At 44.0% G+C, this 23158-nt stretch overlaps 1 protein-coding gene across 1 annotated transcript in view; it reads left to right on the top strand.

Annotated features, from left to right (window-relative positions):
• FGD6 (FYVE, RhoGEF and PH domain containing 6) overlaps window positions 1–23158 on the top strand; it is a 170444-nt gene that overhangs the window by 5367 nt on the left and 141919 nt on the right. The gene's annotated exons all lie outside the window — the stretch shown is intronic.

Below are 23158 nucleotides of genomic sequence, written 5' to 3'. Positions count from 1 at the left end.
CTGAATGTAACTCACCTTGAGCTACTACTGAAAAAGGTGTGAGCAAAATCTAAATTAAATAAATACACTTTGGTAAAAGGACCCCATTGTGCATCATTCCATTATCAAAATCCATGAAAGGGGGGGAAAGCCTCGGAACCCAATCTGGGACACAAGCGTCCTCGCAGACCTTAATGAGTTACGTCATAGGCATAAAAACCTCCCTTTCCATACTTTTTTAATATATTTTTATTTAATTTTTCATAAATGCTTTATAAATCCAGCGAGGTAAAACCACGTATTTGAAAAACGTGCTAAACTCTGAGAGTACTAGTGAAAGGTCCCAGCGTTTCGCATGAAATGCTGCTTCAGGCTATTCGGGACCAGCTCATTCCGGAATACATTCAATTATAATTATCAAACTCTTATTTCAAAAAAACTAACCTTGTAATCTCACCATCGACCCAGAATCACTTACTTTTAACTGTGGCATATCTGTTCACCTGAAGTCGCTCTCAAATATGGCCACCGCCGGAACTTCCAGTCTTAAAATCAGTGGGTGACATCGTTTAATTCATTTGCATCTTTTAGTTCTTTATGCTTTTATAGCACTGATGATGTATTCATTGGCCCAAGAAAATTCCTTTTTGAAATCCACTGTAGTTTCAAAAAATGTTGCCATTCGATATGCCCAATTAAACCATTGGGTTCGTCTTTGTTTAGAATTGAATTTGGTTTCTCAGGTTCTTAGCTCACTGCACTAACCATTAGGCTAGTCCTTCACTGTACCTTAACGTAATAAAATTAACTCACTGTACCTTAACGCAATAAAATTAACGCACGGTAAGTGCACATTTAACACAGCAGCTATTGGGGTTGTGCCCACCATGTCCTTTGCAGGTCCCGTATTAGTGTCCATTAACGTGCAGTACCCTAATTTCAATGAACACGTATGCACTTAGGGCCAGATTCTATATATGGCACTTAAAAAATCCGCACAGAAAACATTTCCGTCTAAGCGTATTCTATAAGTAGTGCTTAGATTTAGGCGCGGTATATAGTATTTGTGTGATGAGACAGTGGGTTTCTGAACCTGAAAACTGTATTATTTCATGAAGTGTATTTCTCCTAATTGGCCAGCAGATGGCGCTTCTTTTGAGTTTTAAAGCTGTTGCAGGAAAGACTTTCTCTTCTAGTTTCAACTTATTGGAAAGGCAATCTGCAGTACCATTGGGCAACTACTTTCAAAATTGATGCCCTGGGTTCTGATTGACCCTGGATTTCAAGTCAAGCTTGAAGGGACTGGATTTTTCCCCAGTCTAAGCCGGGGAGCGGAGAGAGAAAGAGCTCTTTACTGAGGCCCTGTGAGCAGTTATATTTTATGACCTGCGAGCAGCTATATTTCCTGAACTCCCCAGGTGCTACCCAGGTAGTAACAAGTGTTAGATAGTTTTAATGTTGATCCTTGTTTTGGTTATTTGTTATTGCTTGCTGCACTTTTTCACCTGTTTTGTTTTCAAATGCTCGCTGTTTACTGTAACAATAAACCTATTGGTTTATTGGTTCTGATGTCCTGGACTGACTAAGAATCCTGGTGGGTTTTGTGTTGGGTTTGTGAGTGTTTTCCAGGAACTGTGGGACCCCTGAGAGAGTGGCCCCAGTACCTAGACATCACCGGGGAATGACGTCAGAATGGGATACTAGCCCAGAGGCAAATGGGACCCAGTCAGTGGGAGGAGGGTGCTAGTATAGAGCATGTGTCCAGGTGTAGGTGGTGCTGGGGACAGACCCTCTAGGTGGCTGCGGGGTTAACCCCAAGTGGATGCTAGGCATTTCGTGACAGTATGCTTAGTTGATATCCTAGTACCTAAAACTATGCACATCCATTTATACCACTGAAAACATGGCGTAAATCCCAATGTGTAGATTTAGACGCAGAGGGCCATATTCTATAACAATGCAAGTAAATTTTGGAATGCCCACGAAGCACCCATTTCTCTGCCCATAACCACACCCCTTTTTGCCTGCGTACATTAAAATTTAGGCGTAGTGTGTTACAGAATGTGCTTAGGTTGTTCACGTAAATTTTAATTATTGCCAATTAGTACTCATTATTGCTTAAGTGCTATTAACAAGGCTGATTGGCTTAAGCCAATTAAGTTATGCACATTGTTATAGAATACTCTTGGATTTCAACGTGGAACGCTAGGCATACTATCCGGGGGTTATCGCCTTTATTTAGGAGGTGCTAAGTGGGTGCTGGAAATAAATCAGCCCAGAGCAATATTCTACACAGAGCACTCCGACTTGAGTGCTGTTGATGGTATAGCGTTTAGAACCCATTTCTGTGCGCAGATTTGGGCGCTGGTACTTAACGCCATCTGAAACTTGGTGCAAATGTTGATGCCCAACTCTTGACATTTGGGTGCAAATTTTTGAAATGCCCGCACCACACCTCCTGTTGAATTGTACGCTTAGGGGATTTAGGTGTGCAGGGTTGTAGAATAGTGCTCGGAAAGATGCATACGCAAAATCTCATTAATGCCAAGTGTTCTGTCCTCTGACAGCCTTTCCCCGATTGTAATGTGGCTCTGGGGTGGGTGTGACACTTTTTCTGTCATTCTCACTGCAGAGTCACATGAGCGTTGCATTGTGGGAGGTGTAGTTATCAGGCAATGTGACTTCACTAGCCTGTCTGCATATATGATTATGTTGTTGCTAGTTGGCAGGCTCTGTTCCCATTGGTGGTTTGCCCACTGCCACCCCCCCCCCCCGAGGGGGGCCCGGCGCCACAGTCCCACCTGCCACTGGGCCGGGCCCCTTCCACCCAAACCCCCGCCAGCAGAAGTGCTGTCTTCTGACTCCAGCATGCGCGGCCCACACAGACGCGCTCCTCAGTTGATCTTTGCTGTACTCTGCAGGGCTTCTGTGCATCTGATGTCTTGCACGTCAGACGCACAGAAGCCCTGCAGAGTATAGCGAAGATAAGCTGAGAGGAGCGCGTCTGTGTGGGCCGCGCACTCCGGAGTCAGAACAGAAGACAGCACTTCTGGTGGCGGGTGGGACTGCGGCGCCAGGCCCCCCTTGGAGGCCCGGGCCCCGGGAATTTTGTCCCCCCTGTCCCCCCCTCTCGGCGGCCCTGGGTCAGAGTGTGCCCTTTTCTGTTCCCTTTAGTCTGAGGTAGGCTCCATTTGTTAGAGAGTGCAGAACCTTTTCCTGCGTTACTCTCTGTTAGAATCAGATACTGCATTCAATTCAAGCTTCTCCTTCTTACCTACAAATGCACTCAGTCTGCTGCCCCTCACTACCTTTCTACCCTAATTTCCCCTTACGTTCCCGCCCGAAACCTCAGTTCACAGGACAAATCCCTCCTCTCTGTACCCTTCTCCACCACCGCCAACTCCAGGCTCCGCTCATTCTGCCTTGCCTCACCCTATGCTTGGAACAACCTTCCTGAGCCCATACGCCAAGCCCCCTCCCTGCCCATCTTCAAGTCTCTGCTTAAAACCCACCTCTTCATTGCTGCGTTCGGCACCTAACTCTTACCGTTCAGTAAATCCAGACTGCCCCAATTTGACCGTTCACTTGTCTACTAGATTGTAAGCTCTTTTGAGCAGGGACTGTCCCTCTATGTAAATTGTACAGCGCTGCATAACCCTGGTAGCGCTTTAGAAATGTTAAGTAGTAGTAGTACTTAGTTTTAACTTGAATATATCTTACTAAAAAAGCTATTGTACTCCATTCAACCAGCTCTGAGCTAATGGTGTTTTCAGAATCACTGGGACTCTTTGCCATTGGGGCAGAACCTCTGATCCAACAGTTGACTGAGTAAACATTGTGTTATTCAAATAAAGCACTTTCAGAGAGATAAGAGTCTTCAGGTGTGAACTGTTGTACTGAGGGTAAGTCAGGATATAAGACTTAGAAGCTACAAGTCGTAGAGGCCTGAACACCAATTAACTGCAATAATTAACATCAATTTATTGCTGGTTAATGGCTTGTTTGCTAATTAATTTGTGCACACATCTTTGATCTGCATGCAAATTTCAATGGCCAAATTTGGGCACCATATGTAGAATGTGGGTGTATTAACTATAATATACTGTCTATGCCCATGGCCTGCCTAGTTACCCTCCCTAACACAAAATACCCTTAATGTGTGAATTAACGTGTGCTAACAGCAAAAATGTCATACAGCTGGTTAGCATGTTTGTGCGGTAGCAGTTAATGCGTGCTGATTCACGCATTAAGGACCAGATTCTATATATGGAGCCAAAAAAACCTGCACTTACAGGTATTCTATAAAACTTGTCTAAAGTTAGATGCGGTTTATAGAATACACTAGTAAAAAAAGGCCCGTTTCTGGCACAAATGAAACAGGCGCTAGCAAGGTTTTCCGCAGAGTGTGTATGTTTGAGAGAGTGTGTGTGAGAGAGAGAGTATGTGTGAGTGTGTGTATGTGAGACAGTGAGTGTCCTCCCCTGTCCCCCTTGTCAGGTCTCAGGACCCCCTCCCCTGTGGTCTGATGACCCCCCTTCCCCCCCCTCTGTGTTCTTAGGGACCTCCCTTCCCCCCTCTCCCCCTCTTGTCTCAGGACCCGCAAGACGCATATTGTGTGTGCAGAAATGAAATTAGAGAAGCACTCATTCTCCAAAATTGCCTTTCTGTCTTTTATGGCTCTACCGATGACCTTTATACGTGACAATTAGTTGGGGGTATAGATGGGCATTCATAAAAGCGGACTTCGTTAGGGGTTCCCCCCCCCCCCCCAAATGTACATAGTGAGAGCTGAAGGGCTTGAGAAGTCAGAAGCAGGTGCTGCATTGGGTAAATTGGGCAGCCGCGGGAAAACCACAGAAACGGTCCAGTGATGGGGGCGCAGTGAGGTCAGCACGCCGGACCCAGCAGCACCTTTGCCGCGTCTCATACTCACCCCTCCACCTGCAGCGTGACAGCCAGCTGCCTGCGATACCGGAGGACTTAACAAGTGCCAGGGGAGAGCGAGACAGCGAGAGAAGATGTGCCAGATTGGTTCTTCGTGCGTGTAATGTATCGGTCCGTGTCGTCCGGTTGGCTAGCATTGTTCATGCTGTTTGATTGGTCCTCCGTGGCTCCGCCCTCGACGTCATGACGTTCGACGCGAGGGCGGAGCGCACAGTCATGGTGGAATTCCGATCTACACCATGACAGAAGTTGGAGATTTAAAAATTTGGCTTCAATAGAACGTTGGGGTTGTGAATTATGTCCGGAAGGGGCGTGGCTGAGGGTGGGTCTATGAGTGAGGGTGAGTGGTGGTGACAGCCTAGGAGGGTGAGTGGTCCTGACAGCCTACCTTAGGAACAGTAAATTCGGTGCTTCACTGAACGTTGGAGGTGAGAATTATTTATATAGATGTAACGGCTATCCCATGACTAAAATTTAGGCACAACCATTTATACCAACTAAAACCTGGAGTAAATGGCCAACTCTTATTTAGGTGTGGATCGGGCATATTTTGTAACAGTGCGTGTAATTTTCAGGAACGCCCACGACCTGCCCATGCCCTATCCATGGTCACGCCCCCTTTTGTGATCTTCGGACCACTTTACAGACTACGCTTAGAAAATTGCATGCATAAATTCTTATTAGTACCGATAATGGCTTGTTATCTGCGCTGATTAGCTTGTTAAACAATTAAGTTGTGTGCATAAACAGAATGCTTAGAAAATTGCATGCTTAAATTCTAATTAGTGCGAATTAGTGCTGATAATGGCTTATTGGCGCTGAATGATTTGTTAAAAAATTTAAGTTTTGCGCATAACTTGACTATGCATGCAAATTTGCACGCACAATTTCTTTTTGCTGTTCATAGAATCTAGGGGTACACATTTTAGTAGAAGAACCTTTATTTACCTTTGAATGTACCATTAGTTAATAATAATCTGCATTATTTGCCCTTTATATGGGATTTTTAAAAAAAATCTCAATGCATATCAAGCAGATTGTAATGCATGCAAATCAGCAGCTTATGTAAAATGAGGAGCTGCCAGGCCCAGGTGTGCCTGGGGATCACGTCTCTCCCTGGCCCCCAATATGTGCCATAGAGGTGTGGAGGGTACTTCTTTTAAATCATGTGCTAGACCTGATTTGGAGCCTGCTCTCTTTGCTGCAGCCAGGGAAATGTGATATTCCCTCATGCAGCAATTCAAAAAATAAGTTTACTGCTGTGTGACAAAATAGCGCAATAGTGCACAGTTTTATTTGGCTTTGTAAGTAGGGTCTTTAGATCATAAACTACCTGGGGAAAGGGAAATCTGAACGTGAATATGAGCTACCACTGAAAAGGCATTGAGCTCAATGTGTAAAAAAAAAAAAAAATATATATATATATATATGTATATATAAAAAAGTTAAATTGGAACCAGGGTTGGGATTCTGTCACCATGAACCCTCATTGACAACCATCTATGGATCCCCCCCCCCCCCTGTTTTTTTGTCTGTCTTGCACAAAAGAGGAGCAAAACTTGAGTGTTATTGTATACTACTACTACTACTTATCATTTCTATAGCGCTACAAGGCATACGCAGCGCTGTACACCATACACAAAAAGACAGTCCCTGCTCAAAGAGCTCACAATCTAAATATGGAATGTTGCTAGTGGAATAGCAACATTCCATGTAGAATCTCAAATAGTAGCAACATTTCTATGTTCCACTGCACTAACCACTAGGCTACTCCTCCACTAACAACATTCCATGTAGAAGCCTGCCCGTCCTTGCAGATCAGCAACGCAGCCACACAGGCTTCTGTTTCTGTGCGTGGCCGCATTCCTGATTTGCAAGGGCAGGCTTCTACATTACTACTACTACTACTTATCACTTCTATAGCGCTACAAGGCATACGCAGCGCTGTACACCATACACAAAAAGATAGTCCCTGCTGAAAGAGCTTACAATCTAGATAAGACAGGTAAACAGACAGAACAATTAACGGTAAGGGAATAAAGAGGTGAGGATAAAAGGACAGGGCAAGTGAGTAGTGGTTAGGAGTCAAAAGCAGTGGTAAAGAGGTGGGCTTTAAGTTTGGACTTGAAAACGGCCAAAGACGAGTAGAAAAGGTGACGGTGAAAGCTAGGATTCTTGGGTGCGTAGGGAGAGGAATGACCAGTAGGAAAAAAGAGGTGATGATGCCCCTGTATAAGACTCTGGTGAGACCTCATTTAGAATATTGGGTACAATTCTGGAGACCACACCTTCAAAAAGATATAAATAGGATGGAGTTGAGAGCAGCTATGGAAATAGTCGGTCGTGGTCATCATACAGGGTATGGGTACAGAATTAAACATTTCTATACTTTGGAAGAAAGGCAGAAGAGGGGCGATCTCATAGAAACATTTAAATAACTCCATAGTATAAATGCACAGGAAGCTAGTCTCTTTCAATGGAAAGGAAGCTTTGAAATGACAAGGCATAGGATGAGGGTGAAAGGGGGAAAACTCAGACATAACCTGAGGAAATACTTCTTCACAGAAAGGGTGGTAAATTCGTGGAACGGCCTCCCAGTGGAGGTGATGGAGATGAATTGTATCTGAATTCAAGAAAGCTTGAGTCAAGTACATAGAATGGATGGGCAGACTGAATAAGCCATATGGTCTTTATCAGCCTTCATTTTCCTCTTGTTTCTATCCTGCCCCATTGGTCATGGGCCACTGCCACAACCATGCACCAAACCCCCTTGCCGTCATTTACTATGTTGCTATGTTTTCATGAATACACATATGAAGCTAATGACTTTTGGGGCAGGTATCCAAGTTGCACCAGAGTTTTTTAGGAGCGGAATAGAACAGGACTTTTTTTTCTTCCAGCTCCATGTAAGCATATTCTGGGAAGTAGGTTCCTTTTGTTATGTTGTTATCCTTGGGGTGTATAGCGCTGCTGGGTTTCCCCAGCTAATGCAGATGGAGATTATTTCTGGCACTTGGTTGACTTGCATGGCTCTTCTCTGCAGTACTAGGACCCCACTGGGTCCAATTAATGATCTTGTGTTCCCAGTGCTTTTCTTTGATTAGGCCTTTGGGAATGCAGGGAGGAGTCTGGTGCAGGAGGTTGCATTTGGTAGGTTAATTTTACTGTACTGCTGTTGTTGTCCCAGGATGGTGGTGCAGAGTAGACTATCAGATTTGTTTTTAAAAATGTTTTTTTTTTTTTTTTAGAATTATTACTACAACTTGCATTTTTGGCAGTTCCGCTCTGGAATTCTTTTCCAAAATCCTCAGTGGGGTAGAATGAGTAGAAGTAAATTGATTTTTTTTTTTTTTTTACTCGTTCCAAAAGTACAAAGACTAGGGGGGACACTCAAGGAAGTTACATGGAAATACTTTTAAAACAAAAGGAGGAAATAATTTTTCACTCAATGAATAGTTAAGTTCTGGAACTCTTTGTCAGAGGAGGTGGTAACCGTTATCAGTGTATCTGGGTTTAAAAAAGGTTTGGACAAATTCCTGGAGGAAAAGTCCATAGTCTGCTATTGAGACAGACATGGGAAGCAACTGCTTGCCCTGGGATTTGTAGTATAGAGTGTTGCCACGATTTGGGTTTCTGCCAGGTACTTGTGATGTGTCTTGGCCACTGTTTGGAAAACAGGATACTGGGCTAGATGGACCATTGGTCTGACCCAGTATGGCTACTCTTATGTTCTTATGTTATGTTCTATTTTGGATTCTCTGGATACAACTATCTATTTAGGTTTTACCTTGCACTAGAGAAAATCTCACTACTCAAAATACACAAGTAACTGTAAACTTTCTAAAAATTATAAAAGGAGGAAAAAGGACTTCATTGGCTTAGATCACGTCTTAATTATTCTTTGGACTAATGACTGACCCAACTTCTTCATCAGTCCTACAAAAAAAACTCATATAAACTTGTTTTTAATTTGATTTCATTTTTCTTATAACATTTTGTCGTTCATTATTATAATCCTTCCATGATCAGGTACTTACCTGAAATTTAAGCTGCCACGCACTACAGCGCAGCTGTTTCACATTGGCTTCTTCAGGAGCATTATTAAATCATTGAGAGACTTTTGACCAATTAGAAACTTGTCTTTTGTGAACCGATGAGGGAATCCTTTACCCCAGTGTTTCCCAAACCTGTTCCCGGAGCACCTCAGGTTTACAGGATATCCGCAATGAATATTCATGAGAGAGATTTGCATGCATGCCTCCACTGCGTGCAAATCTCTCTCATGAATATTCATTGTGGGTATCCTGAAAACTTGACTGGCTGGGGGTGCCTCCAGGAACAAGTTTGAGAACCACTGCCTTACCCTGTTGGCTCACCAATGTCAGCGTAAATTTTGGGCACCACCTTGAATCAATTTATATTCCCAGGATTGCATATACTGCACGGTGGAGTAAGAAAAGAAGCGATTAATTTTACTTGTGAACTGAGGAGCAACTGTGAGTACGTAGCTGTGTTGAAACGATAAGAAATTCATTTGCTAATGTATTTTGCAGGGTAACTAAATTGCTGCATGTTAATACATCTCTCCTGAAACATTAGAACATCTATATTCATCAGTGCTAGAAGCTCTCTCTCTCTCTCTCCCCTCCCCCCCCTCTCTCTCTATGTTTGATGCCAAAATTTGGAGATATGAGATGCCATTCAGTTTATGGGGCACCAAGCTTTGTGTCCTTTAGCTTCAGTGATATTTCTTCTTCATAAGGTGAAATAGTTTCCTACTCTTTTTCTATTAGTCACCATAGCACAGCAAAGGCTACATCAGCTCCTGGAGTTTGTGGCCATGTCTGTGTGTTTTGTTTTGTTTTTTTTCTTCAGGGTAGCCACAGTTTTAAGTCATGAGTTTTGTTTGCATGTTGTGGCTCTAGTTCACTCTGAAAACAGCAGTGCTTTCCTACTGCCTGTAGTGTACAGAAGGCTGAGTGTTTGAAAACCTTTTTCTTCTGGTCTGGATGGATTGGTGAAGCTAAACTATAAACCCAGGTTAACTGGGCTCTTAGGAAAGGCATGGTCACATCTCATGAGGGCGAAACAACAAATGAGTGCTGATTCTTAGGTTTCCAATGGGCAACTTGTCCTCTGTTGAATAATGCAAGAGAAGCTAGAATGCCCTGCCGGTGCCTGCAATTTTCCCACATCCCGGGGGATTGCTAAGTGAATGGTCTGTTTTTTTTTAAAACGGAGATTAACGGAAGTTTTATTCCTATTTCTATTTGGCTTCCTGCTTGCTGGGAAAAAGAGAGAGGAAAGCATGCATGAATCAGGGAATTCTTTTCAGTCCCTCTGTGGAACATGGGTGACCACTGAAAAGGGACCAGAAGGCAGTATGGACCCACAACACCAGTTAAAGGCCAGTTTTATTAGTACTAGCCTTAGTGCAAAGAATAAGTTTAAAAACACACTTACCCTAGCAAATGCCCAAAACAAGAATCCCAATACAACAAGGTATGGGGGAACATGAAGAAAAGAGAAGGCCGGAAAGAAATGCAGACAAAACCTAGAGCAGAAATCTGGAACAGGAGAAAGAACTAAACTACAAGCTAGAACAAGATACAAGGCAAGTCATACCACAGGAAAAAGACAGAAGCAATAGCAATGACCAGCCTTGAGCTAGCCCACAAACAGGGAACATAAACCCTCCGCGTTCAGAGCTGGCCAGTCAAGATAAGATGCACCCAGTGGAGATGGATGAGTTTAGTTGATTTCATTTGATATACTCCTCTTAGGCAAGCACCATCACAGTGGTTTACGTTACGATTGTAATTAAAAATAAGATCAGAAAGGGGACTTTACAATTCAATTAAAAGAATAGATACACTAAAAGAAAATTGAGTGTTTCAAGGTCATGCCCTTTCTGTCGGTACTGAAAACAAGTCGCTTGTCGTCTATCTATATAATTCACAACCCTAACGTTCTAAATGGAAGCCACCACCGGAAGTTTGAAGCGTCGAGATCAGCTTTCCCCACCGGAAGTTGAGGCGTCGAGATAGCCGCTTTCCCCATCAGTGTGTGCCCCGCCCTCGCGTCACTATGTGATGACGACGAGGGCGGAGCACTGACACTGGACGAAACGGAGCGCCAGCAGCAATGAAGACAGAACCGCTCACTTACACTGCAGCACCGACAACGCGAACAGCGCTGACAGAAGAAATCCATTTTGATGGCCATGCTCCTGCTCTCCGTATGTGAGTCACCCCCCACCCAAAAAAAAACAAGCTAGCGCCCATTTCATTGCTCTGAGAAACGGGCCTTCTTTACTAGTTATTACATAACAAACACGTCCCCTGAATTTGTCTGAACGAAGGCATTATAAGTAGATTTTGCTGTACAGATTGCAAGGGTCTAACTGATGAGTGGGGTTATCAGAAATTGAGATAGTAAAGATAGAATACCTGAATGGCATGTTCTATGAACCAGTGTCAAAAGTTTGAAGATTTATTCTGTGATACACAGGTAAGTCGGTGTTCCTCCTCCAAAAGTGGAGTCACATGGTCTCATTTCTTTGCTCCCTTTTGCTTCAAAACTGAAGACGGCATAGTTCTATCTTTTTATCTTGGAACTATTAAGAAATAACACAATGCAAACAAGCAGAACCAAGTACATTATCAAGAAATGCAGCAGAACAAAATGAAAAATGCAAGTCTGCAATCACCTTTTCAGTGATTGCTAAAATTTTGAAAACCCTAGGGGTTCTTTTACTGAGGTGTGCTAATGATTAGTGCATGCTAATTAAAACACCCATAGGAATATAATGGGCTTCTTAGCATTTAGCACATGCTAATCCTTAGTGTGCGCTAAACCCCCCCCCCCAAATTTTGTATATGGCGCCTTAAGTTGTGCATGCTAATTTGGCCACATGGCCAAATTGCATGCACAATGTAATTGATTAGCAAGCCAATCAGTGCCAATTGGTACTTAACCAATTAGTGGCACTAATTGGCTTCAATTAGAATGTACGCGCACAGCTTTCTAGATGTATTCTACAGTGTGGTGTTTGTAAATTCTAACGTATGTGGTTGAAAGGGGGGGGGGGTGGAATGGGCGGGTTATGGGTGTTTCAGAAAACTTATATACACTATTATAGAATACATTTGATCTGAGCCTAACTTAGGGACAGGTATTTAGGCCTGGTTTTAGGGGGCCTAAATTAGAGTTGCAAGAACAGCGCATGAGCATATTCTACATACTATACCTAGCTTTAGGTGTAGTTTATAGAATCACGCTAACCGTGTGGTTTTTCGGTGCCATTTATAGAATTTGGGCTGTAAATCCATTACTGCACCTTAGTAAAAGGACCCCATATTTTGTAATCCAAATACCCAACCCAAACTCCCTCCCCAATCTCACATATTTATAAAAAAGCCCACCCAAAAAATAAACCAACTTCTTCCAACAGATGGGAAGAAGAGGCTATACCCTTCCTCTTCCCCCTTTACTATTGTGAATTGCAGTATTCGATGTTGCTAATAACATTAGATAAATTTAGTCCTCAGCGCGTCTTTACTGAAAAGGGGTTTGTTTAACTGACCGAATCATATGTAATTTGTAGAAGCGCTTTTTGGGAGCACAGGAAATATATGGTTTAAATGATTGATTTCTCTTCCAAAATCACACCCAGAATCTTTAGATAGGAAATCCACGTTATTGGAGAGTTTGCTATTTGAATAGTAGACATTAAGGCCAGTGTGCCTAGTCTATTATTTGTTACATTTGTATCCCACATTTTCCCACCTATTTGTAGGCTCAATGTGGCTTACATAGTACTGGAGAGGTGTTTGCAGATAAAGTTCATGTGGCACAGCCACACTAGGGAATCGTACAACGGAAGAGTTGTGTTATGTCCATTACATACTTTAGTTTTGTTGTGTTGCAGAGATCAGGCATTTATGGTGGATCGGCAGGGTATGCCTTTTTAAAAAGGTTAGTTTTTCCGGAAGTTTAGGTGGTCGTACATAGTTTTCAAGGCTTTTGGTAATGCGTTCCACAGTTGTGTGCTTATGTAGGAGAGACTGGATGCGTAAGTCGATTTGTGTTTGAGTCCTTTGCAGCTTGGGTAGTGCAGATTTAGGTACGTTCGTGTTGATTCGGATGTGTTTCTAGTTGGTAGGTCAATCAGGTCTATCATGTATCCCGGGGCTTCAGTGTAGATTATTTTGTGAACCAGAGTGCAGGTTTTGAAAGCAATGCGTTCTTTGATTGGGAGCCAGTGTAGTTTTTCGCGTAGGGTTTTTGCGCTTTCAAGTCGCGTTTTTCTGAAGATAAGCCTAGCTGCCGTGTTTTGAGCGGTCTGAAGTTTCTTTAATGTTTGTTCTTTGCATCCCGCATAAATTCCATTGCAGTAGTCTACGTGGCTTAGTACCATTGATTGTATCAGGTTGCGAAATGTTTCCCTCGGGAAGAATTGTTTCTTGCGTTTGAGTTTCCACATTGCGTGGAACATTTTCTTTGTTGTGGATGTCACTTGGCTCTCTAGTGTTAGGTTGCGGTCCAATGTAACGCCGAGGATTTTCAGGCTGTCTGAGATAGGGAGGGTGTAATCTGGGGTGTTGATAATTGTGGGGTTGTCCACGTTGTGTTGGGGTGAAAGGATAAGAATGTGTGTTTTCTTTGTTGTTAAAGATCATGCCTTTTAAGTTTCAAGTTTATTATCAGTTTGATATACCACTCTATGGTGAGACCTTCAGGGCAGTTTACAAATTAAATATAAATTATAATAAAATAGAGAAGAGGAGAGAGAAAAAGAGATGGGGGGGGGGGGGACGCCATTACATTATAAAGAGAAAAGGATATAGAGGGGGAGGGGGAAGAGGTCACCTATTGTCTAAACAGAGCCATCAGCCCATGCAGGCCGAGAGGCCATAAAAATCGAGTCCCTGGTGGTAGTTAAAAGCGTTCCTAAAGAGAGAGATTTTGAGGGCTGTCTGTCTGCCTAGGGCAAAAAAACGCTCTAGAACTTTAACAGAATGGCAAGGGAGAAAAACCGGAGAAAAGATGCATAAAGTCCTGACAATGCGGAGTTGCAGAGAAATGCAGTCCCCCCCCCCCCCCCACACACACACACCCCAAAGATTTAAGGTTGTTTAATTTTTTGTTTTCAACCAATCAGCAGTTTGAGTAATTTCTGCAGGTGGGGAAATTGGCGGTTTATGAGTATAAAATTGATACGGTTTGAAAATCACCAGCGTAGGCAAATGCATTTAATCCCGATGATTGATTGGATCGATGTTGAATAGAATTGGGGCCAGAAGATACCAGATCGCACACATACCCTTCTAAGGAAAAACCCCAAAAGGGAAGGGAACAGCTGTTCCTAAAGGAAGGGAGGCTTTTGATTAGCCTGGCATGAGTCTACCCCTGCTCTGTGCCTCCCACTCTGTACATTGCCTCTGGCCTGGAGGGGGAAAGGACGGTTTGAAAAGAATAATTACATAAGAGTGATATTGTATGTAACCATTAGACGTCACTGTCAACAGATTTCAAAGGATAGATTTTACAGTTTAACCACAGGGTGGCTCTGCCGTAAAGCAACAGGCTTTGCTGTGCCTCTCTACCACTGGTAGGAAGTACATACAGTAACCAGGAGCAAACTATGTGACTCATTCATGGGCCGATGATCAGAAGCAAATTCAGGTGCTGGAGGCTGTTGGCGCCATACTAGTGCCTGCGTTTGCTGCCGGCCCATGGTCAGAGCCCCCGAGAGCGTGAAACAACACGCTTGCGGGCTCTGAACACAACTAGCATGCAAAACAGGGCTTTTAGTTCAAGTAGCATGCAAATGCATGCTAAACCTGTTCCTCCCCAATGATCGGCAACCAGCGCACCAAACATTGACCCGCTGGCCGCGGCAAACCCTTTGCCAACGTGGAGCTGGTGTTAGGGTTTGCAGACCATTGGGGAGGAATGGTGAGCCCTGTCCAGAATGCATTTCCATGCTAGTAGGCACCCCCCCCTCGAGCAGGAACCCCAACTTGACATCCCCTCTGACACAAGTTCCAGCCCCCCTAACCCCCCCCCCAACATCCCCTCACATGAATGGAGCCTGGTGGCCCAGTAGGCCCCGAGTCAATCCCCACCCCTGGTGGTCTTAGTGGCCTTTCCGTGCCCCCTGCCTTCGGATCCATATAAGGGTCCTTATATGGTGTGAAGCCCCACCCAGTGCATCCCAGGATGCACTGGGCAAGGCCGGACGCCACCATTTTTGAGGCAGTGCCGATTGGAAGAGGCGGGAGGTCACCTTCCTCCTCCACCGTATGTAAGGGGGTGAGGAAGGGCCGCTAGGACCACCAGGGGTGGGGTTTGGGAGAGGATTGACTCGCGGTCCACTGGGTCATCAGGGCTGCATGGAAAGGGATACCAGGGGTGGTTAGGGGGGGGGGGGGGGGGTCTGGTGGTCCCTTGGACCTCCAGCCCCTGTGTTTTGACAGGTCTGGACTTTTGACAGCCTAGACCTGTCAAACAAGTGCAGGAGGATTGTGCCCAAGCACATGCTCCCACATTTTTATCCTATGATCAGAGTAAACAGCGTGTGTAAAGCCCCACCTACTCCAGTGCTATTTTTAGAGTGGTGTTTGGAACAGCTTGAGGCTTTTGATCATCTCCCCATCAGTAGGTGTAACTGTACATTACAACCAGTAAAAAAAAAAAAGCTGCACAGTCCAGTTGCTAGTTTCACAGTAGAATTTACAACCAAGAAAATCTATATATATATAAAAGGCACCTCCAATGTTCCAATGAAGCCTCAAGCTGGATGAGGCGCCCGAGATATCCGGTAGTCACTGTAGCTCCGCCCTCGCGCCAAAACGCGATGACGTCGAGGGTGGGCCGGTGAATGACATCGAGGGCGGGGCAGCGAACGCACGAGTTCCAGAGATTTCAGTGACAGCAGCGGGGAGAGCGCTGCGAACTTTCATCACAAACTCGCAACCGAGTGAGGGACGGAGTGAGTGAGGTAGGGAGTGAGGGACGGAGGGAGGGGGGTGTGGAACTCGGAAGGGAGGGACGGAGGGGGGGGTCTGGAACTCGGGAGGGAGGGAGGATGGGGGGGGGGGATTACCTTGCTAGCGTCCGTTTCATTTTTTTCCCCGAAACGGGCATTTCTTACTAGTGTCACATAAGACACGAATCACTATGAGCTGTCCAGTATGAACAGGAGTATGGCAGCAGGGTGTGTGGTGAGGATGCCTCTTGTAATTACCTCCAACCCTCTCTCCTGTAGAAATATATTAGGCCATACTTTTTTTTTTTTGGGGGGGGGGGGGGAGGGGGACTGCATTTCTCTGCAACTCTCCAGTGTGACCTGACCCATTTTCAGACTTGATGTATCTTTTTTCTGATTTTGTTTTCCCCCTTGTCAAATTTGATCCCATTCTGTTAAGCTTTTGGAGAGTTTTTTGTTTTGTTTCAGACGGATAGACAGACATTCTCCACCCCTTATGTACATTTTATTTTTAATATCCTGTTGGGTGGGAAGAATGACAATATTTGCCTGGGTACCTAAGCCAAGTCGAGCACATTTGTGGCACTTAACCAGAGCGGTTTTCATTAATCAGGATGGCCACGCGATCTGGGATCCTAGCGGTAAGACAGAGGGAGTCCGGACTTGGCAGAGTGCTTTGAAGTGTGTAGAATTCGTGTCCATCAAGGAAGTAACTCTTTAGCAATTCTTAACAAAAATTATTCCAGACGCTTCATAGGTTCGTGATTGGATGGGATTCCAGCTGCACCCTAGTGGCGAGATGGCAAACACCTGGGTGACGTGAGAGAGGTCTTTGTATAGAACCTTGCCACCAGGCCTGTTTCAAGGGTCTTTGGATGCATTATGCAGGATCTCTGACCACATGCTGCTTTCTACTTAGTGTATATACTTAATAGCAGATGATGGACTTTTCCTCCAGGAACATGTCAAAATGTTGTTGTTTTTTAAACCCAGATATGCTAACTGCTTTTACCACATCCTCTGGTAATGCGTTTCAGAGCTTAACTATTTGTTGAGTGAATATTTTTTTCTCCTATTTATTACCATGTAACTTCATTGAGTGTTCCCTAGTCTTTGTGCTTTTTTGAAAGTCAAACGCTGAAGGTATCACAGCATTACAAATTGTGCCTGCCCTTCTGGTAGCTTTTCCTCCTGCGTAGTTGTACAGATAGAGGGCTCATACCAAGGATGCTTGGAAGCACAGCAGAGCTAGAACTCTTGAAATAAACATTTGGCTTCTTTCCAAACCCATAAGAGCGCTTGAGTATGCCACAGTGCTTTGTGGCATTTTATCTCATTATTAGTAGGGGCCTGAAACCAGTATCCAAATATTGCTGATTTACACAGAACGTAATGACTCCTAATTTGTCGGGAACTGTACTAAGCATTAAAGCGACTGTGGCCTGACTTTTGTCATGGTGTCTTAAGATTTGCCAGTCAGAAGGAAATTAAAGCATGTTTGTGAGTTTTATTTTTAAACCTCCTCCGGGTTTGTTTCTGGATGTGGGTCCTCTGTTGAGCTTTTCATAGGTCCCTTGAGGAGAACAAAGGAAATGTGACACACAGACACACTGTCTTGCCCTCCCACATTCCTGGTTTTATTTCATTAACCCTGTCATGTGTCCAGCTCACACTGTTTACTCATGGTTCTGCTTTCAAAAGAAAGTTTGTTCGTCCCTTTTCTACTGTTTTAGTTTTAAGTTTCATGAAATTTATTTTTTTTTTCTTGGTCCAGATATTTGATGGCATTTGTAAAATTGCTCATGTTTCTGTCTTGGGTGATCCTCATACATTTCTCTCCATCATGTGAATGTGATTTTTATTTTATTTTTTTTGCCAGGTTTAGGCTCGCTGGCTTCCTCTTCTTCCAGCTGAGTGACAGCCAGTCTCTTCTGGGCCACAGAGCCAAGAGCTTTCATTCGCAACTGTACCGCTGACTAAATCGCTAGTCAGTGGTTCAATTTATTATTATTATTTATTGCATTTGTATCCCACATTATCCCACCTATTTGCAGGCTCAATGTGGCTTACATAGTATGTAAACATTGTCGTTACAGGATAGCAGATACATTTAGTATTGTGTAGAAATTAAGTGAGGGAAGGGAGTGGTTAGGGTAATTATAGGAGGGGGGCTTTCTTAACTGAGTGGGTTTGTGAGAGGGACTAGTGTGGCTATCGGTTCTCTTTGTAGGCCTTATTGAAGAGATAAGTCTTCAGAGATTTGCAGAAAACAGTTGTTTCGTCGATTTGTTCTCAGGTCTGTAGGCAATGCATTCCATAATTGCGTGCTTATGTAGGAGAAGGTGGTGGCGTGCATCTGCTTGTGTTTTAGTCCTTTACAGCTGGGGAAGTGTAGGTTGAGAAATTTGCGGGATGATCTTGTGGCGTTTCTTGGAGGTAGGTCCACAAGGTTTATCATGTAGATTGGGGCGTCCGCGTGAATGATTTTGTGTACAATCGTGCAGATCTTGAACACAATGCGTTCCTTAAGTGGGAGCCAGTGGAGCTTAAGGGTTTTGCGCTTTCATATTTAGTTTTTCCAAATATGAGTCTTGCGGCAGTGTTCTGGGCAGTTTGGAGTTTTTTGATAGTCTGCTCTTTGCAACCCGCGTATAGTGCGTTGCAGCAGTCCAGATGACTTATTACCATTGACTGTATCAGGGTGCGGGAGATGTATCTCGGGAAGAAAGGTTTTACTCTTTTGAGTTTCCACATGGAGTAGAACATCTTTTTCGTCGTGTTTTTTCACGTGGGCATCCAGAGTGAGGTTTCGGTCAATGGCGACTCCAAGAATTTTCAAGTTTTGTGAGATAGGAAGAGAACAATATGGTGTGATTATGGTGGAGAAGTGTTTTGTGTTATGTTGTGAGGTGAGTACAAGACATTGTGTTTTTTCTGCGTTAAGTTTTAGTTGGAATGCATCTGCCCAGGTGTGCATTGTTTGGAGGCTTTGGTTGATCTCGTTGGTGATTTCATTTAGATCATGTCTGAACGGGATGTAGATTGTGACGTCATCTGCATATATGTAGGGGTTGAATTTAATTTAATTCTGGCATTTTTAATCCGCTTAGTCATCAATCACACATTATAAGCAGCACTAGATCCTCTGACAGTGAGGGTAAGTCAAAAGTAAATGTTCTACTCAATGTGGAAACTCAAACGCGTGAAACAGTTCTTCCTGAGGGAAATATTCCGCTACCTGATTCAATCGATGGTTCTGAGCCATATCGACTACTGCAACGGAATCTACGCAGAATTCTAAAAGAAACTTCAAACTGCACAAAACACGGCTGCAAGACTCATCTTCGGAAAAACGCGATTCGAAAGCGCAAAACCCTTTCGCGAAAAACTACACTGGCTCCCAATCAAGGAACGGATTGCCTTCAAAATCTGTACTATGGTCCACAAAATCCTATACGGTGAAGCATCGGATTACATGTCGGACCTAATCGACCTACCAGCCAGAAACTTATCTGCATCTACACGAACTCACCTAAATCTACACTACCCAAGCTGCAAAGGTCTTAAATACAAATCTAAGTATGCATCCAGCTTCTCCTACATCAGCACACAATTATGGAATGCACTACCAAAAGACATGAAAACCGTATATGACCACCTACATTTTCAGAAAGTCACTCAAGACCCACCTGTTTAGAAAGGCATACCCTACAGATCCAACATAAATGCCTGATCACTGCGACACAACAACACTAAAACTCATAATGATAATCACCGAACTCTCGTCGAACGATTCCTCTATGTGGTTCTACCGCATGAACCGAACCCTACTACAACTTCACCTTGTATTTGTATACACCGGAATATGCATCTGCGCTCCGGCACTATGTAAGCCACCTTGAACCTACAAAGAGGTGGGAAAATGTGGGGTACAAATGTAACAAATAAATAAATACTTATACCTACGGGGGGGGGGGGGGGGGGGGCAGTTTCCATTAGCCTGTTAACCTGGGTAAGTTGATTTTGGACATTTTGTATAGCAGGGTGCCTAATCACACTGGCCCTTATATTGTACCTGTTGTATAAAGTCAATATATGTGCTATCTTATAAAATAGCATCCCTGAAAGCTGTGTCATAAACTTACTCTACTCCAGAGCAAAAGTTACGCTGCCCTTGTATGTGCCTAGGGCCGGCAGAAGGGTATGTAACACCCTAGGCAAACTTTCAGCCATGCATTCTCCCCCACCCGACTCCTAGGTGGCTCTAGGTTCTCCCCTGAACATCCCCCATTCCTTTCCTTATTCTTCTGTAGTCCAGCATCCCTCCGCCGTGGCGTCCTGCGGATTTCCTTCTCTTTCTAACTTCTTCCTGGCAGACCAACACAGCAGTCAGTGTACCTGTATGACACTTGTTGCAGTTGGCGTGGGATCTTGAGCATCTGCACATGTGCAAAGCTTGCTGAATCCTGGAATTTCTGAGGGGGTGGGATCAAGGTGTGTGGGGGGGGGGGAAGGCCTTGAGCATGCCCATTTTGGCCACGATGAGTCTTCCATTGGCATGTTGGTGACTTTGCCACCCCTTAAATTGTCCTAGGCAAATATCGTGTTGCCCAGTGATCAGGCCGGTCCTGAACATACTGATAGAAATTGGTCTATATGTTTATAGCCCAAGGGTGATTTTTATAAGCAATTATTTATTCAAGTTGCTTATCAAATTACCCCATTTGTATACATTGAAAAGAAGTTTAATATTTAAAACTATGATGTCCAATTAAGTGATTTTACAGGATTGTTTTTGGAGGGAAGGGGTAGGATATAATTATCAAAATCTTCAGGGGATCCCCCAGGGGCTTGAAAGGTAACTGATGGGTTTGTAAAGTTCAATTGTTATCTCGGGTGCTTAAAACCCTTGCCCTGGCATTGCATCAATCCAACCCATCCGTAACAGGGGCACAGAGGACCACTTTGCCACTAGGTGTCGCTGTTGTTTTTATGGCTGAAATTCCCTTCATCCAGAGGTTGTGATATCAACATTTCCACCCTTGTTTGAACCAGGGTGTAGAAATTTCTCCTCTTGAAATCAAGCCTAGCTCCCTCTCTGAGCCAGAGGGCCAGCTTTAGTGTCTGTATGGTTAGTACAAGTGGAAATAAATTGTATGGACATCGGAGCAGATTCTTGCACCTCCATCATAGGTATCAGCAGGCAGAGTTCAAAGGTTGTGAGAAGGGGGCTTTGTCTGGAGGCTATACACTCTACCCCCTACCCAGTTCACAACTCTTTGGTTTCTTGTACTGAAATATGGCACTGAAGTATTTTACAGTCAATGTAGAATTGTTGAATGAATCAAATCACAGGGCTAGAAAAGTTGTTGGATCCCAACAGTAGAAAATCTGATTTCCTGTTTCTACCAGGAGCCTGTTTGGTTTTGTACCAGTTTTAAAATGGGGTAATATAAAAACAGAGAGTGGAGGAGTGGCCTAGTTTTTGGGGTGGTGGACTTTGGTCCTGAGGAACTGAGTTCAATTCCCACTTCAGGCACAGGCAGCTCCTTGTGACTCTGGGCAAGTCACTTAACCCTCCATTGCCCCATGTAAGCCGCATTGAGCCTGCCATGAGTGGGAAAGCGCGGGGTACAAATGTAACAAAAATAAAATAGATACTATTGGAGATTCTACATGGAATGTTGCTACTATTGGAGATTCTACATGGAATGTTGCTATTCCACTGGCAACATTCCATGTAGAAGGCTGCGCAGGCTTCTGTTTCTGTGAGTCTGACGTCCTGTTGTCAGACTCTCACAGAAGCAGAAGCCTGCGCGGCCACATTGGTGATCTGCAAGGGCCGTCTTCTACATGGAATGTTGCTAGTGGAATAGCAACATTCCATGTAGAATCTCAAATAGTAGCAACAGTGGAGGAGTGGCCTAGTGGTTAGGGTGGTGGACTTTGGTCCTGGAGAATTGAGGAACTGAGTTTGATTCCCACTTCAGGCACAGGCAGCTCCTTGTGACTCTGGGCAAGTCACTTAACCCTCCATTGCCCCATGTAAGCTGCATTGAGCCTGCCATGAGTGAGAGAGCGCGGGGTACAAATGAAACAAAAAAAAATCTAGAATACAAATAAAACTCTAGATAAAAGGCTAGAATAGACCTCACAAAAAAGCAGCAAGATTTTTATTCCCTCTCCTTTTATTTTAAGCAGGTTTTTTTTTTTTTTATATGTAGAGTCCTTTGATGACATTTATAAGCTTTGTCTGTAAGCAGCTTCTGGGATGCAGTGACTCATTTTTCTTCCTTATTTTGTTTTGTGTTGAAATGGCAAAAACCTCAAAAGCTCTGTGAGGCTGACGTACTTAATAAGACCCGGTTTGTCTTTACGCTTTTGAACGTCTGTGTAAAATGTTTTTCTTAAGGCAGAAACCTCTCCTTCCCCATTGAATCTGTTTCCTTTCTGCACGCAAAATTCTTCAGGTAGGCCGTTTCTTTAGGAGAGCTCCATTTATACAGGAAATAAAGTTTTAAGGTGCCTTGACAGATGGTTTACTGGGCAGATGCCCAAAAAAAATCCTTGTGGTGCAGCTTTTTGCCCGCTGTTTAATGGGGTCTGTGTGTAATGACCCCATTCCCAGCCCACTTGGTCTGGGTCGGTTATCTCCTCCAGCAGGGTTTAATACCATTCTGGCTAGATGCAGACAGTAAGCGATTTACTGAAGGCTTAACATTTATCTCGCCCACGCTCGGTAATAAACAGTCGGTGGAGTGCTGTGGACAGCAAATGTGGCAGCAGTCGGGAACCACATCCCAAAGTTCAGCTGCAGATTCTGTAACTTGAGAGCCAACGCACAGAGAATTCTGCTGAGTAAGGAAGCCGGTGCGTTTTAATTTATTTAAGGTATCGCCTGACTGACTTGAAATTAACGTGGGACTGTGGTCTCGCTGCACTGCACTCTTTAGTTTCTGATCCACAGGAAGCTCAGTGGCTTTTATGATGTTTTGCAGACTCATGGGAACTGGAGAAGATTTTCTCTCATAGGATCTGTATCCACCCTTCCTTCTGCCTACACTCACACGCACTGAGTTTGCAGACTCTGCTAAATGAAGAATCGCGTGATCTGCTTTCTTTATACATTGCAGCGTGTGCGTTCGTGGTTGGATTTTTAGGGCAGCACAGTACTGAAAGAAATATATAATACAAGTCGAAAAATGTGTACTGCTCGGGGATTGGGTCTGTCCTGATTTTCGG

The sequence above is a fragment of the Microcaecilia unicolor genome, chromosome 9 (assembly GCF_901765095.1).
Source record: "Microcaecilia unicolor chromosome 9, aMicUni1.1, whole genome shotgun sequence".
In the NCBI taxonomy this organism is placed as follows: domain Eukaryota; kingdom Metazoa; phylum Chordata; class Amphibia; order Gymnophiona; family Siphonopidae; genus Microcaecilia; species Microcaecilia unicolor.
The sequence above is the reverse complement of the archived record's forward strand: the minus strand, read 5'-3'. Positions and strand labels throughout refer to the sequence as shown.